General features: G+C 35.6%; 1 pseudogene; it reads left to right on the top strand.

Annotated features, from left to right (window-relative positions):
• Nucleotides 1–12,489: 12,489 nt before the first annotated feature.
• Nucleotides 12,490–13,630, top strand: LOC108522134 (ras-related protein Rab-9A-like; annotated as a pseudogene).
• The last annotated feature ends 278 nt before the right edge of the window (nucleotides 13,631–13,908 follow it).

Here is a 13,908-nt window from a genome sequence, read left to right as displayed (position 1 = left end):
TTTGAATTTCATCGTTCTTGACTCAAAGAAAAGAGAGGCATTGGTGGAAAATAATGTATCCTTTATTGTATGTTTACCACATGCTCTGCACTGCACTAGAAGTACTGTCTAAATGCATATCTGTATAGGTAAAGGCCCACATACACTTTCTTGCCTCTCCTTTCTCTCTCTCATTCACAGACACACACGTACATTTTATTCTTTACCACAAATTAGTGCATAATTCAAAAGCATGGTGATTTGTCTAAAGTTGACTAAGAAGTAAACATAAAGCAAAGATTTGAACTCAAGTTCTTCTACAACACACTAGAAAAATTAGGATACAAATCACATGCTCTTAATCTACTACAAGGTGATTTTAATTTTAATAATCAGCTTTTATAATATGTTTATCAGTTCATACAATTTTCTTATTCTAGATTTGGTTCATCTGTATTTACATAGGTGCTATTATTACATTCTTCGTTAAAAAAATAGATCCATATGCAAGTATTTGGAAAAAGCTAAGAAGGAAAAAAAAAGGGATTTATGGATAGAATCCAGCAAAACATTATCATGAAGCAATTAGAAAGGCAAAATGTCCCAGTGTCTAGGTCCGCTAGAAGAAAAGAAAGAGTGGATTAGGAACCAACTCAATGTGAAAATGTGAGCATGCTGGTCTAACTGGCAGGAAAGCCCATGTCTCTGTAGGTGATTCTTACAGCTTAAGAACACACACATATATTCCAAGTAATGAATCTTCTATAATACATTTACTCCCCTTTACAATTTCAATATTTTAAATTTATGAATTTCAGAAATGTTTTCCTTAACATAAATCAATGTTTTGACTAGAAAAAAATCTGCAAAACGCTTTTCTCACCACATTGAAGAGGATTTCATTTTTAAATAAATGACATGCCATCAATAAGGAGGACTGAGCTCACAAAGACAAGCCTCACTCCCAGTATAAAAACATATGTGTAACTGCTTTACTGCACAATTCATCAAAACAAATTGATTTTAATTTTTTTCTGCAATCACTGCCTTCTATCATGTTTTTCTAAATCTCCCTTTTCCTTAACCCAAGTTGTGGGCAGCGTCCATTACTTTATGTTCATATTCAAATATATAAGAAGACTATTCAAGTTTAAAATTCTACTCTATGTTCAATTAACATTAGTTATTCTTCTTCCTATCAACACCAGCCATGCTTTAGCAAGAAGGACTTGGGGAGGACAGGGAAAGTGTGTTCTTTTGCTGAGATGACTCCTCCATCTGCTCCTTTTCTTCCTCTTTGTGTTTCCTCTCTGGCATATTCATGTGGGAAGAAGGAATAGATGTGAGAGGCAGGTATGTTTTACATACATATTTGTCCACTGTTGTAGACACCTGTCTGCTGCCATTTCTCCTTTAAGACAGGCTTGCTTTCATGTAAGACAGGGAACAGAAGCTGTTTATCAAGTGGATAACATGTGTAAATATTTCATGTATCCTGAAGGCTAAAAACCCTCTGCACAATTTCCTGATGTGAGAAATGTAATCCAGCATGGCCTCTTTAATTGCACAACTGTCTACACTGTATCTTTGTTCAGCAGCCAGCCTCCTTAGTGGTGGAGCATAAGTTATTTCAAAGTAGACCTCCTTTACAGCATCCACTTGACCACTGAGAGATTTCCTCATCCTTAGCATTGTAAACAATTGTTTCGCTGGCTACTGCATGACTTTCTTGTATCTATACTGTTCTTTTCAATAATACTCTTTTCCAAGTTCAAATAGTAAGCCTAGAGGATAGGTAGTCAGTGTAATGTATTAGTAGTGAAAGAAATGTTAGTCTACATAATTGTTCCAGTCCTTTTATAAAATATAGGATAATTATTACCTATTTGTTCCCAATTGTAAGTCCTAGTAGCCAATTTTCACATAATAAAGATAATTCCATTTAACATGACATATAAAAACAATACAAAATAGCATTTTAAAGAAAAAAGGAACCCATTGATGCTAGAAACCATGAGAAAAGAAAACACTAGAATTATATATAGATGTTAAACCCTTTTTGTTAATGGCAATATGACTGAAAACTTGCAGACTAAGGTTTCACGTGCCACCTGGAGGGGAGGACATAGCATTCACTCTAGTAGAAGAAGGCAGCCAGAACAAAGGCCTGCTTTACTCAAAGACTAGAAAACTGAAACCACTAGATTCCTATTTAAAGCATGATAGGAGAGTTAATCATTAGAAATAGAAACGTGGAGCCTGTACAACTCATGGTTGTGAGGCTTGGAATTGCACTTCTCCTTGGTAGTAGGTTTTCAACACCAAAATTAAAGAATAGCTTACAGCATGTCCACACTCACTTGCTACCTTAGAATCATGTAAGCCAGAGCTGCAAGTTGTGAAGGAATGTTTCTGGAGTGAAAGCATATGGAACTCTCTACAGAGGGAAACAAGAACAACCAAAAAATACTGCCACTGAAAATGTAGCTCAAAAATAAAAATCCCACTTAATAAAGAAATAAACTATCATGACAAAAGTCACTTGCCAAAAACAGGAGAACTAGCTCAAGTCAATAATCATTCGCTGAAAAGTAATATTGAGTAATTTCAGACAATTTACAAATTAGAGTGGGTACAATATATAATATAAAGTTAATATAAAAAGCAAAAAAGAGATCTGAGATGAAGTGTATGTAATGGTTCTTGTATTGTTCAGAAAGTGATAAACATATAGTGCAACTTTCATTTTATCATAGCTGAGTATGCACATTAGTAATTTAAAAGAGACAAGTAAAAATTAAAATATAATGTATTTAAAAAGTAAAATCACAAAGAAAACCTGATGTATTTAGAGGAAGGGAAGAGAGAAAAAAAATACAAACCAAAACGGTACCCAAAGAAAACAAAATGACATGAAAAGAGCCCAAATAAATCAGAAAGTACAATACATATGTGACTTCAACTTGCCTATAAAAGAACAGTGTCACAGATTGGATTTATAAACATGCTGCATGATATTTATTAGATACAGGCAGATAACCTAATAATATAGTGAATATGTGAGTAAAGGAATGGAAACAATGCTTTAAGACATCATATTAGCATAATATTTTATGTGTATACAATTAATGCCAACGTTATACCTTAGCAATATTAATATTTCATTAAAAATCAAAATATAAATGACTGTAACTCAGTGAAAAAACATATAGAGAATCAGATAGAGGTAATTAAATCTTTATGCACCAAGTGACGGGGAAAGCAAAGATGGTGAAATAAAATGCTCCACTGATCGTCTCTCCTAAAAGGACATCAATTTAACAACTATGTACAAGAAAAAGGACATTCGTAAGAACCAAAAATCAGGTGACCACTCACAGTATCTGGTTTTCACTTCATGTCACTGAAAGGCACACTGAAGAGATAAAAACAGTCTTGAATCATTGATACTCCCCCTCATCAAGACATTGAACTCAGTTCTGCATTGTTATTGTAGAAAACAAAACCTGCTGATGCCCACCTGTGTATAAAGCATTTAAACCAACCCTAGATAGAAGGGAATTGCCAATCCCAGTGGTCCTAATGAGTTTCTGCAAGCCTAGCCACCATGGGCTACAGTGCTGTGGGGCCATAAGTAAACTTGAAAGACAATCTAGGCCACAAGAACTACAACTCCTAGGAGAGTCCTAGGGCTGAAGTGGGCCCAGAGCCAGTAGACTGGGGAAACAAGTGACCTGATGAGACAGCAGTCACGGTGGCTAAGGAGGGCTGGCATTATCCACCTCCTAAACCCAGGCTGCAGAGTTTACAAGTTCAAAAGGCTGCATAGCTTACAGGTCCTCCACTTGAGGAGAGGAGAGAGGAGTGGGGAGACTTTCTCTTGCATCTTGGGTACCAGCTTGGCCACAGCAGGGTAGAGCACCAGTCAGAGTCTTGAGGCTTATTTTCTAGGCCTTAGCTCTGAAACATTTCTAGCCACACCCTACACCGGAGGGAAACTTGTTGCCTTGAAGGGAAGGACCTAGTTCTGATAGAACTTATCATTTTGTAACTGAAGAGCCCTTGGCCCCTGAATAATAAGCAGCAAAACTCAAGTCCTATATCAATGGCCTTAGATGAGACTCTCTCTGGCTTCAGGTGACACCCAGCACACTATCAGCTGTAACAGGGCAAGACTGTTTTAACTTGAGAAAAGTAGAGGGAAAAGTAAAGGGGACTTTGTCTTATACCTTAGATACCAACTTGGCCACAGGTGGGTAGAGCACCAAGCAGGCTCTTGGAGTCCCTGATTCCAGGACTTGTCTCTTGGGTGGCATTTCTGGACCTGTGCTAGGCCAGAGGAGAGTCCACTACCTAGAAGGGTGAGACCCAGGCTAGGAAGCATTCACCATAAACTGACTGAAGAGTCCTTTGGCATTAAGGGAACATCAGCAGTAGTCTTGAAGTACTCCTGGCCTGGGGTGATAACGGCTACAGGGTGAGGCTCCTCTGCCTTTGGAAAGAGGAGGAAAGAGTGAAAGGACTACATTTTGTGGTTTAATTGCCAGCTGAGCCACAATACAATAAAACACCAGATAGACTTCTAAGGTTTTTGATTCTAGTCCCTGATTCCTAGATGGCACATCTGGACCCACCCAAGACCTAGGGCAACTCATTGCCCTGAAGGGAAGAATACAGACCTAGATGACTTTGTCACAGTCTGATTGCAGAGCTCCAGGGTCAGTAGTCCCCAGCAGTAGCCAGGAAGTAATTATGGCAGGCCTTGGGTGAGACGCAGTGCTGTGTTGGCTTCAGGTCTGACCCAGTGCAATCATAGTGCCGGTGGCCACAGGGGTGCTTGTGTCACTCCACTCCCCCACTTTAGGTAAGTCAGAACAGAGAGAGAAACTCTATATTTGAGAGAAAGTAGAGAAGAGATCAAGAGTCTATGCCTTGTAATCCAAAGAATTTTCCTGGATCTTGCTTAAACTATCAAGGTGTTATCTCTATGAGTCTGCAAGAACCACAGCATTACCAGGCTTGGGGTACCCCCTAAAGGATATACAGCTTACATCATAACACCCAAGTTTTTCAAATTTCCAAAAAGACTTCCCAAGAAAGATGGCTGCAAATAAGCCCAGACAGTAAAGACTACGATAAATACCTAACTCTTCAATGCCTAGACACCAAAGAACATCTACCACCATCAACACCATCCAGCAAAATATAATGTCACCAAATGAACTAAATAAGGCACCAAGGACCTATCCTGAAGGAAAAGAGACATGTGACTTTTCATACAGAATTCAAAAGAGCTGTTTTGAGGAAACTCAAATTCAAGATAACACAGATTCTCTCAGACAAATATAACAAAGATATTGAAATAATTAAAAATAATCAAGCAGAAACTTTGGAGGTGGAATCTGCAATTGGAATACAGAAGAATGCATCAGAGTCTTTTAATAGAAGAGTTGATCAACCAGAAGAAAGAATTTGTGAGCTTAAAAACAGACTATTAGAAAATATACAGCCAGAAGAAACAAAAGGAAAAGGAATAAAACACACAAAAAATGCCTAGAGAATATAGAAAACAGCTGCACAAAGGCAGATCTAAGTAATTGGACTTAAAGAGGAGGAAGAGAAAGAAACAGGAGTAGAAAATTTATTCATAGTGATAATAAAAAAAAACTTTCTAAATCTAGAGAAAGATATGAATATCTAAGTATAAGAAGGTTATAGAACACCAAGAGATTTAACCCAAAGACAGCCACCTCAAGGCATTTAATAATCAAACTTCCAAACATCAAAAATAAAGAAAGAATCCTAGAAGCAGCAAAAGAAAATAAACAAATGACATACAATGGTACTCTAATATGTCTGACAGCAGACTATTCAGTAGAAACGTTACAGGTCAGAAGAGAGTGACATGACATATATAAAGTGCTGAAGGAAATAAATGTTTATTCTAAAATAGTACATCCAGCAAAAGTATCCTTCAGATATAAAAGTCAAATAAAGACTTTCCTAGACAACAAAAGCTGAGAGATTTCATCAACACCAGACTGTCCTGCAGAAAATGCTAGAGTACTTCAAAGTATGCTAATGAGCAATAATACATCATCTGAAGGTATAAAACTCATTGACAATAATAAATACACAGAAAAATACAGAATGCTATAGCATGGTAATTTGTGGTGTGCAAACTCTCTTAAGTAGAATGACTAAATAATGAAACAATAAAAAATAATGACTACAATACATTTTCAAGACATACACAATACAATTAGATATAAATAAAAACAACAAAAGGTAAAAGCTGATGGACAAAGTTAAGGTTGATCGTTTTATTAGTTTTCTTTTGTTCATTTGTTGAATGTTTTCTTTGTGCTTGTTTTTTTTTTTTTTTTTAATGCTTGTTTTATTTTTGCTTATTTGTTGGTTCGTTTGTTTAGGCAAATAATATTAACTTGTTAAGTTGGTATCACTCTAAAATAATGGTTTATAAGATAGTGTTTTCAAACTTCACAGTAACCTCAAGCCAAAAAACGTTTTCTAAAATAATCTCTAAAAGGAAGACAGGAAGGAAATAAAGAAGGAAGAAAAGATAGCAAAACAAGTATAAAATAAGTAACAAAATGGCAGGAGTAAGTCCTTACTCATCAATGGCAACATTGAATGTAAAGAGACTAAACTCTACAATCAAAAGACATAGACTAGCTGAATGAATGAAAAAGCAAAACCCAGTGATCTGTTGCTTAAAAGAAACATGCTTCACCTATAAAGATAGTCAAAGACTAAAAATAAAGGGATAGGAAAAGATATTCCATGCAAATAGGAACCAAAAAAGAGCAGGAGTAGCTATACTGATATCAGAAAAAGCAGATTTCAAGACAAAAATTGTAAGAAGAAAGATGTCAGTTCAGCAAGAGGACATAACAATTTGAAATACATATGCACCCACCATTACAGCAACCAGATTTATAAAGCAAATATTATTAGATAAAGAGAGAGATAGTCACCAAAGCAATAATAGTTGGAGACTTCAGCATCCAACTTTCAGCTTTGAACAGATCTTTCAGAAAGAAAATCAACAAAGAAACATCAGACCTAATCTGCACTATTGATCAAACGGACCTAGATGTTTACAGAACACTTCATTCAAGGATGCCAAATACACATTCTTCTCCTCAGCACATGGATCATTTTCAAGGATAGACCATATGTTAGGTAACAAAACAAGTCTGAAAACATTCCAAATTTTTTTTTTAATCATTTCAAGCATCTTTTCTGAACACAGTAAACTAAAACTAGAAATCAATAAAAAGAAAAATTTTGGAAGCTATATAAACACATGAATATTAAACAATACATACTCTTAAATGACAAGTGAGTTAATGAAGAAATTCAGAAGGAAATTTAAAAATTACTTCAAACAAATGATAATGGAAACACAACATAACATAACCTATGGGTACAGAGAAAGAAGTGCTAAAAGGGAATATTATAGCTATCAGTGCCTAGATCAAAAAAGAGGAACAAAAATTCAAATAAACAACCTAATGATGTATCTTAAAGTATTAGAAAAACCAGAGCATCTCAGACCAAAATTAATAGAAGAAAAGAAATAGTAAACATTATAGCAGAAATAAATAAAATCAAAATCTTTAAAGTAATACAGAAAATCAGGGAAACAATAAGTTGATTTTTTTAAGTTAAAAAACAAGACTGAAAACCTTTAGCCAGACCAACTAAGAAAAAATGGAAAAGATCCAAATAAATAAAATCAGAGATGAAAAAAAAAGTCATTACAGTTGATACCAGTGAAATTCCAAGGGTCATTAATGTCTACTATTAGCAACTATATGTCAATAAATTAGAAAATCTAGAGGAAATGGACAAATTCATAGGCACATAAAACCTACCAAGACTGAGCCACAAAGAACTCCAATACCTGAACAAACCAGTGACAAGTAATGAGATTAAAGCCATACAAAAATATCTCTAGTTAAAAAAAAAAGGAAAAAGTCTGGGACCCGACTCTGGGATGCTAAGTTTTAACAAACATTTAAAGAAAAACTAATACCAATCCTACTCAAACTATTCTAAAAAATAGAGGAGGAGATAATACTTCCAAAATCATTCTATGAAGCCAGTATTACCCTGATACCAAAACCAGGCAAAGACACTTTAAAGAAACAAGACTACAAGCCAACATCTCTAATGAATATTGATGCAAAAATTCTCAACAAAATACCAGCAAACAAAATTCAACAATACATGTCATCATAAACAAGTCGGATTTATCCCTGGGATGCAAGGATGGTTCAACATATGAAAACCAATCAATTTAATACATCATATCAACAGAATGAAAAGGACAACAAGCATATGATAATTTTACTTAACGCTGAAAAAGCATCTGACAAAATTTAACATCCCTTTAGGATAAAAGCTTTAAAAGAAAACTGGGTATATAAGCAGCATACCTCCACAAAATAAAGGCCATATATGAATCACCCACAGATAGTCTCATACTGAGTGAGGAAACACTGAAAACCTTTGCTCTAAGATGTGGAACATGAAAACAATGCCCCTTTTACCACTGTTATTTAACATAGTACTAGAAGTCTTACCTAGAGCAATCAGACAAAAGAAAGATATAAAGGGCATCAAAATTGAGAAAGAAGAAGTCCAGTTATCTTTGGTTTCTGATGATATTATGTTTCAAAAAACCTAAAAACTCCAGAAGAAAACTAGTAGAATTGACAATTGACAAAAAAAATTCAGTAATGTTTTAGGTTACGAAATTAACGTACAAACATCAGTAACATTTCTATATGCCAACAGTGAACAATATGAAAGCGAAATAAAAAAGTAATCCTATTTACAATAGCCAGACATATAATTAAATATCTGAAAATTAACCTAACCGAAGAAGTGAAAGATTCCTTTAATGAAAACTGTAAAACACTGATGAAAGAAATTGAATAGGACACCAAAAATAAGAAAGATATTCCTTTTCCGTAGATCATATGAATCAATATTGTTAAAATGTCCATACTACCCAGTCATCTACAGATTCTACGCAATTCCTATCAAAATACCAATGACACTCTTCACAGAAATAAAAAAAAAGTCCTAAAACTCATATGAAACCACAGAAGACCCATAATAGCTGAAGCTATCCTAAGCAAAAATAACAAAACTGGAGGAATCATATTACCTGACTTTAAATTACTACAGAACTATTTTATTCAAAACAGCATAGTACTGGGACAAAAACAGACACATAGACCAATGGAATAGAATAGAGAACCCAGAAACAAACCCACACCCCTACAGTGAACTTATTTTTGGCAAAGGTCCTAAGAAGACACATTGCAGGAAAAACTCTTTAATAAATGGTACTGGGAAAACATACTATCTATATGCAGAAAAAAATTAGACCTCTATCTCTCACCATATACAAAAATTAAATCAAAATGGATTAAAGCCTTAAATTCAATACCTCAAACTATAAAATTACTACAAGGAAGCACTGGGAAAACTCTCCAAGATATTGATCTAGAGAAAAATTTTCTGAGTAATATTTCACAGGAACAGGCAACCAAAGCAAAGATGGAGAAATGGGATCACATCAAGTTAAAAAGCTTCAAATAGCAAGGAAAACAATCAACAAATTGAAGAGACAATCCACAGAATGGGAGAAAATATTTGCAAAATACTCATTTGACAAGGGAGTAATAACGATAATATAAAAGGAGCTTAAATAACTTTATAGAAAAAAGTATTAACTGATTCATAAATGGGCAAAAGATTTGAATAGACATTTAAAAGAAGACATAGAAATGGCAAACAAACATACAGAAAGGTGCTCAAAATCACTGTTCATCAGAAAAATGCAAATCAAAACCTACAATGAAATATCATCTCACCTCAGCTAAAATGAGACATACCAAAAAGACAGGCAATAACAAATGCTGGTGAGGATTTGGAGAAAAGAGAATCCTCGTATACTGCTGGTGGGAATGTAAATTAGCATAATCACTATGGAGAACAGTTTGGACATTCCTCAAAAAACTAAAAATTGAGCTACCATGTGATCCAGCAATCCCACTGCTCGGTATATTCCTCAAAGAAAGGAAATCAGTATATCAAAGAGGTATCTGTACTCCCATGTTTGTTGCAGCACTGTCTATAATAGTCAAAACTTGGAAGCAACCTAAGTTGACAGATGAATGGCTAAAGAAAAGTGGTACATATGCACAATGGAATACTATTCAGTCATAAGAAAGAATGAGATTCGGTCACTTGCAACAACATGGATGAAACTGGAGGTAGTGATTTTAAGTGGAACAAGCGAGGCATAATATCATACATTCTCACTTATTTGTGGGATCTAAAAATCAAAATAATTGAAATTATGGACATCAAGAGTAAAATAATGATTTTCAGAGGCTGGGAAGGGCAGTAGGGGGCTGTTGGGAAGATGGGGATGGTGAATGGGTACAATCAAACAGAAAGAATGAATAAGATCTAGTATTTGATAGTACAACATGGTTACTGTAGTCAATAATAATTTAACTAGAAGGTATGATTGGATTGTTTGTAACACAAAGGGTAAATGTTTGAGGGGGTTGGATACCCCATTTTCATGACATTATTATGCATTGTATGCCTATATCAAAATATTTCATGTACCCCATAAATATATACCTACTGTGTACCCACAAAATTAAAATAAAAGTTTTAAAAGAATATGCAGGGAACAATAGAGAGTCAAAGTATATATAGTGCAAATTAATAAAATTGCTCATTGAAATAAACAAGTTTAGGTAGGGTCAGAGTAGAAGATCTCACACTTTCTAATAGTAATAATAACATTAATGTTGTCTTATGTTGGGAGCTTTCATCATAGGATTAATGAGATACTACCTGATCTAATTTGGAATTAGGGCAATATGAGTGCATATGGGCTTTGTTGACAATGTTGTTTTATTTCAGGATATTAAGGCAGCTAGTTATAAAAATTTCAGTAAGTGAGTATATTTTTCTCTTTATCTTCTCTCTTGAACTCTTTATTTCTCCAAATGACAATTCTTTAAACTACTTACCAGTAAGCATTGCTGGGTGCCCCTGTCCTAGGGGTTCTGTGGAACAGGTTGGCAAAGTAATAGGCTATATGTAGGCGTGCAATTGTTTCTATGACCACTTCTCACCTGGTTTCCAACTCCATAAATTATTATAATCTTCTTTTGTAACAGGTAATCCCAGGATTCTGCTGTCTCGCCCGGATTAAACTTTTTTTTCTTTTTGCCTAGGCTTTGGGTTCCTGACCACTGTATTCTGTGTTTTATTTTGGGAGAATGGTGAGGGAGGAGAGGAGGCCAGTTGTACTCTATATAAATTTGAAAATAAGTTTTTGTGGCAGGGCACGGTGGCTTACGACTGTAATCCCAGCACTTTGGGAGGCCGAGACAGGCGGATCACGAGGTCAGGAATTCGAGACCAGCCTGGCCAACATGGTGAAAACCCGCCTCTACTAAAAATACAAAATTAGCCGGGCATGGTGGCACACGCCTGTAATCCCAGCTACTCAGGAGGCTAAGGCAGGAGAATCACTTGAACCTGGGGGGGCGGAGGTTTCAGTGAGCTGAGATCATGCCACTGCATTCCAGCCTGGGCAACAGAGTGAGACTCCGTCTGAGAAAAATTAAAAAAAAAAAGAAACAAAGAAAATAAGTTCATGTTTTCCATTCTAGAACTCGCCAGCAAAATCAAAAACTCAGAATTCTATGGAAATAATTAGCAAGTTTTTTATGAGAGTTCTTCATGGCTAGCCCTTTCACTTGATACTCTTGTTTGAAAAATTAGCTACACTGTATCTATTTTCTATTCAATTTCTGCTTTTCAAAAAGATGTTGAAGTATTTTTTATAATGTAACTTCTTCTATTTTCCTTATCCAAGGATGCAGTTTAATTTTATTTTTGTTATAATTAATATACCCATAGTAGGTTATATAGTTTGGATATGTGTCCCTTCCCAAATCTCATGTTGAATTGTAATCTCCAGTGTTGGAAGTGGGCCTGGTAGGAGATGATTAGCTCATGGGGGTGGGTTTCTTATGAATGGTTTAGCATCATCATCCCCTTGAGACTGTCCTCCCCATTGTTTGTAAGTTCTTGCAAGATCTTGTTGTTTAAAAATGTGTGGCAGCCGACCCAAGCTAGTGGCCATGTTATTTCCTCTGCACCTGATGGCAGCCACTGGAGCCAGAGCCTGACATCTCTACCACTTCCACCTTCTGCTCGGCAGGTCCCAACCCTCTTTCTGTTTCATTGCACTCAGATGGGCCAGCCCAGAGGTCGGTGTGGCCATGAGAAATTTCTTGCACTCCTATAATGAGCCTGGCATTGTGATGAAATACTTTCTCCCTGTCATTTGAGTGAATCTTTTCAACAACACTAGGAGATAATGATGATTGAGTTGAACAATTAAGAGTTCTGAAACCAAAGCTCTTGAGATTAACAATGGCAGGAAAATCATCACTTTTTAAAGTAATTCTCTTTGGAGATGGTGGAGTTGGGAAGAGTTGCCTTATGAACATATATGTAACTAGTAAGTTTGATACCCAGCTCTTCCATACAATAGGTGTGGAATTTTTAAGTAAAGATTTGGAAGTGGATAGATATTTTGGTACCATGTAGAATTGGGACACAGCAGGTCAGGAGCGATTCTGAAGCCTGAGGATGCCATTTTACAGAGGCTGTGACTGCTGCCTCCTTACTTTTAGTGTTGACAATTCCAAAGCTTCCAGAACTTGAGTAACTGGAAGAAAGAATTCATATATTTCGCTGATATGGAAGGACTCAAAAGCTTTCCTTTTGTGATTTTGGGTAACAAGACTGACATAGCGAACAGTAGGTGTCTGCAGAAGAAGCCCAAGCCTGGTGTAGGGATGACAGCGACTATCCTTAATTTGAACAAGTGCAAAAGATGCCACAGATGTGGCAGTAGCATTACAACATTCTGCCATGAGTGTAAGCTTCCTGAGGCCTCCCCAGAAGCAGATGCCCCTATGTTTTCTGTATAGCCTGCAGAACTGTAAGCCAATTAAACTTCTTTCTTTTATAAATTTCCAAGTCTTAATATTCTTTATAGCATTGCAAGGATGGTCTAGTACAATAGGTATTATGTAAAATTCTAAGTTGATCAATATATTCAACATGTTTTCCTCTGTTTTACAATTGACATATCAATTGATATATATCATAGAGAGAAGTTTTTCCAGATCTTTATTTCCTAAAGGTCTGTCATTGCTCACCTGTTTTCTCTTTTGCCAAAAGAAGGAAGAAGTGTGAATCTGATAATTCAAAGTTCAAGAACATTAACTTGGACATGTGACTACTTGGCTAGGCTGCTATTATTATAAAGCATAAATCTATATAGTATTTCTTAATTTACATTCCTCTCTGACACGCAGGATGAATAAATTAAGGCAGAACTGGTTCTTCAAGGCAGATCAGGCACATTATCCTTTTTTAAAAATCCTATTCTTTATTTTGTTGCCATATTGTATTTTTAGAGAAAATAGACTAATTTATTAGAATCCTTTGTTTCTTTTCCTTTCTTTAGGTGGCTGCTGAGAATGTAGTTATAAATGTACTTTGAATACAGGCCTTAAAATCTGGAAAGTCTAGCTTAAATTTTTGGTCTTAATCACTGATGTTGATCCTACTATATGACATTTGGGTATGGGCATTAGGCTCATTTTTAATAAAGCATTAATTGATTTCCCATTTCTCAGGAACTCCAAGGAGAGGAGAGATAACTTGCTTGCAGGACAAGACTGAGATGTTTTTAAGTATACTATCAAAACACCATTTATATTTTTTGAATACTTCTCTGGAAAATAAAAGTTGGAACTTTTTCACACTTTACCAAGATAC

The sequence above is a fragment of the Rhinopithecus bieti genome, unplaced genomic scaffold (assembly GCF_001698545.2).
Source record: "Rhinopithecus bieti isolate Rb0 unplaced genomic scaffold, ASM169854v2 scaffold_57391, whole genome shotgun sequence".
Taxonomy (NCBI): domain Eukaryota; kingdom Metazoa; phylum Chordata; class Mammalia; order Primates; family Cercopithecidae; genus Rhinopithecus; species Rhinopithecus bieti.
Note: the sequence above shows the minus strand (reverse complement) of the source record. Positions and strands in the feature narration are given on the sequence as shown.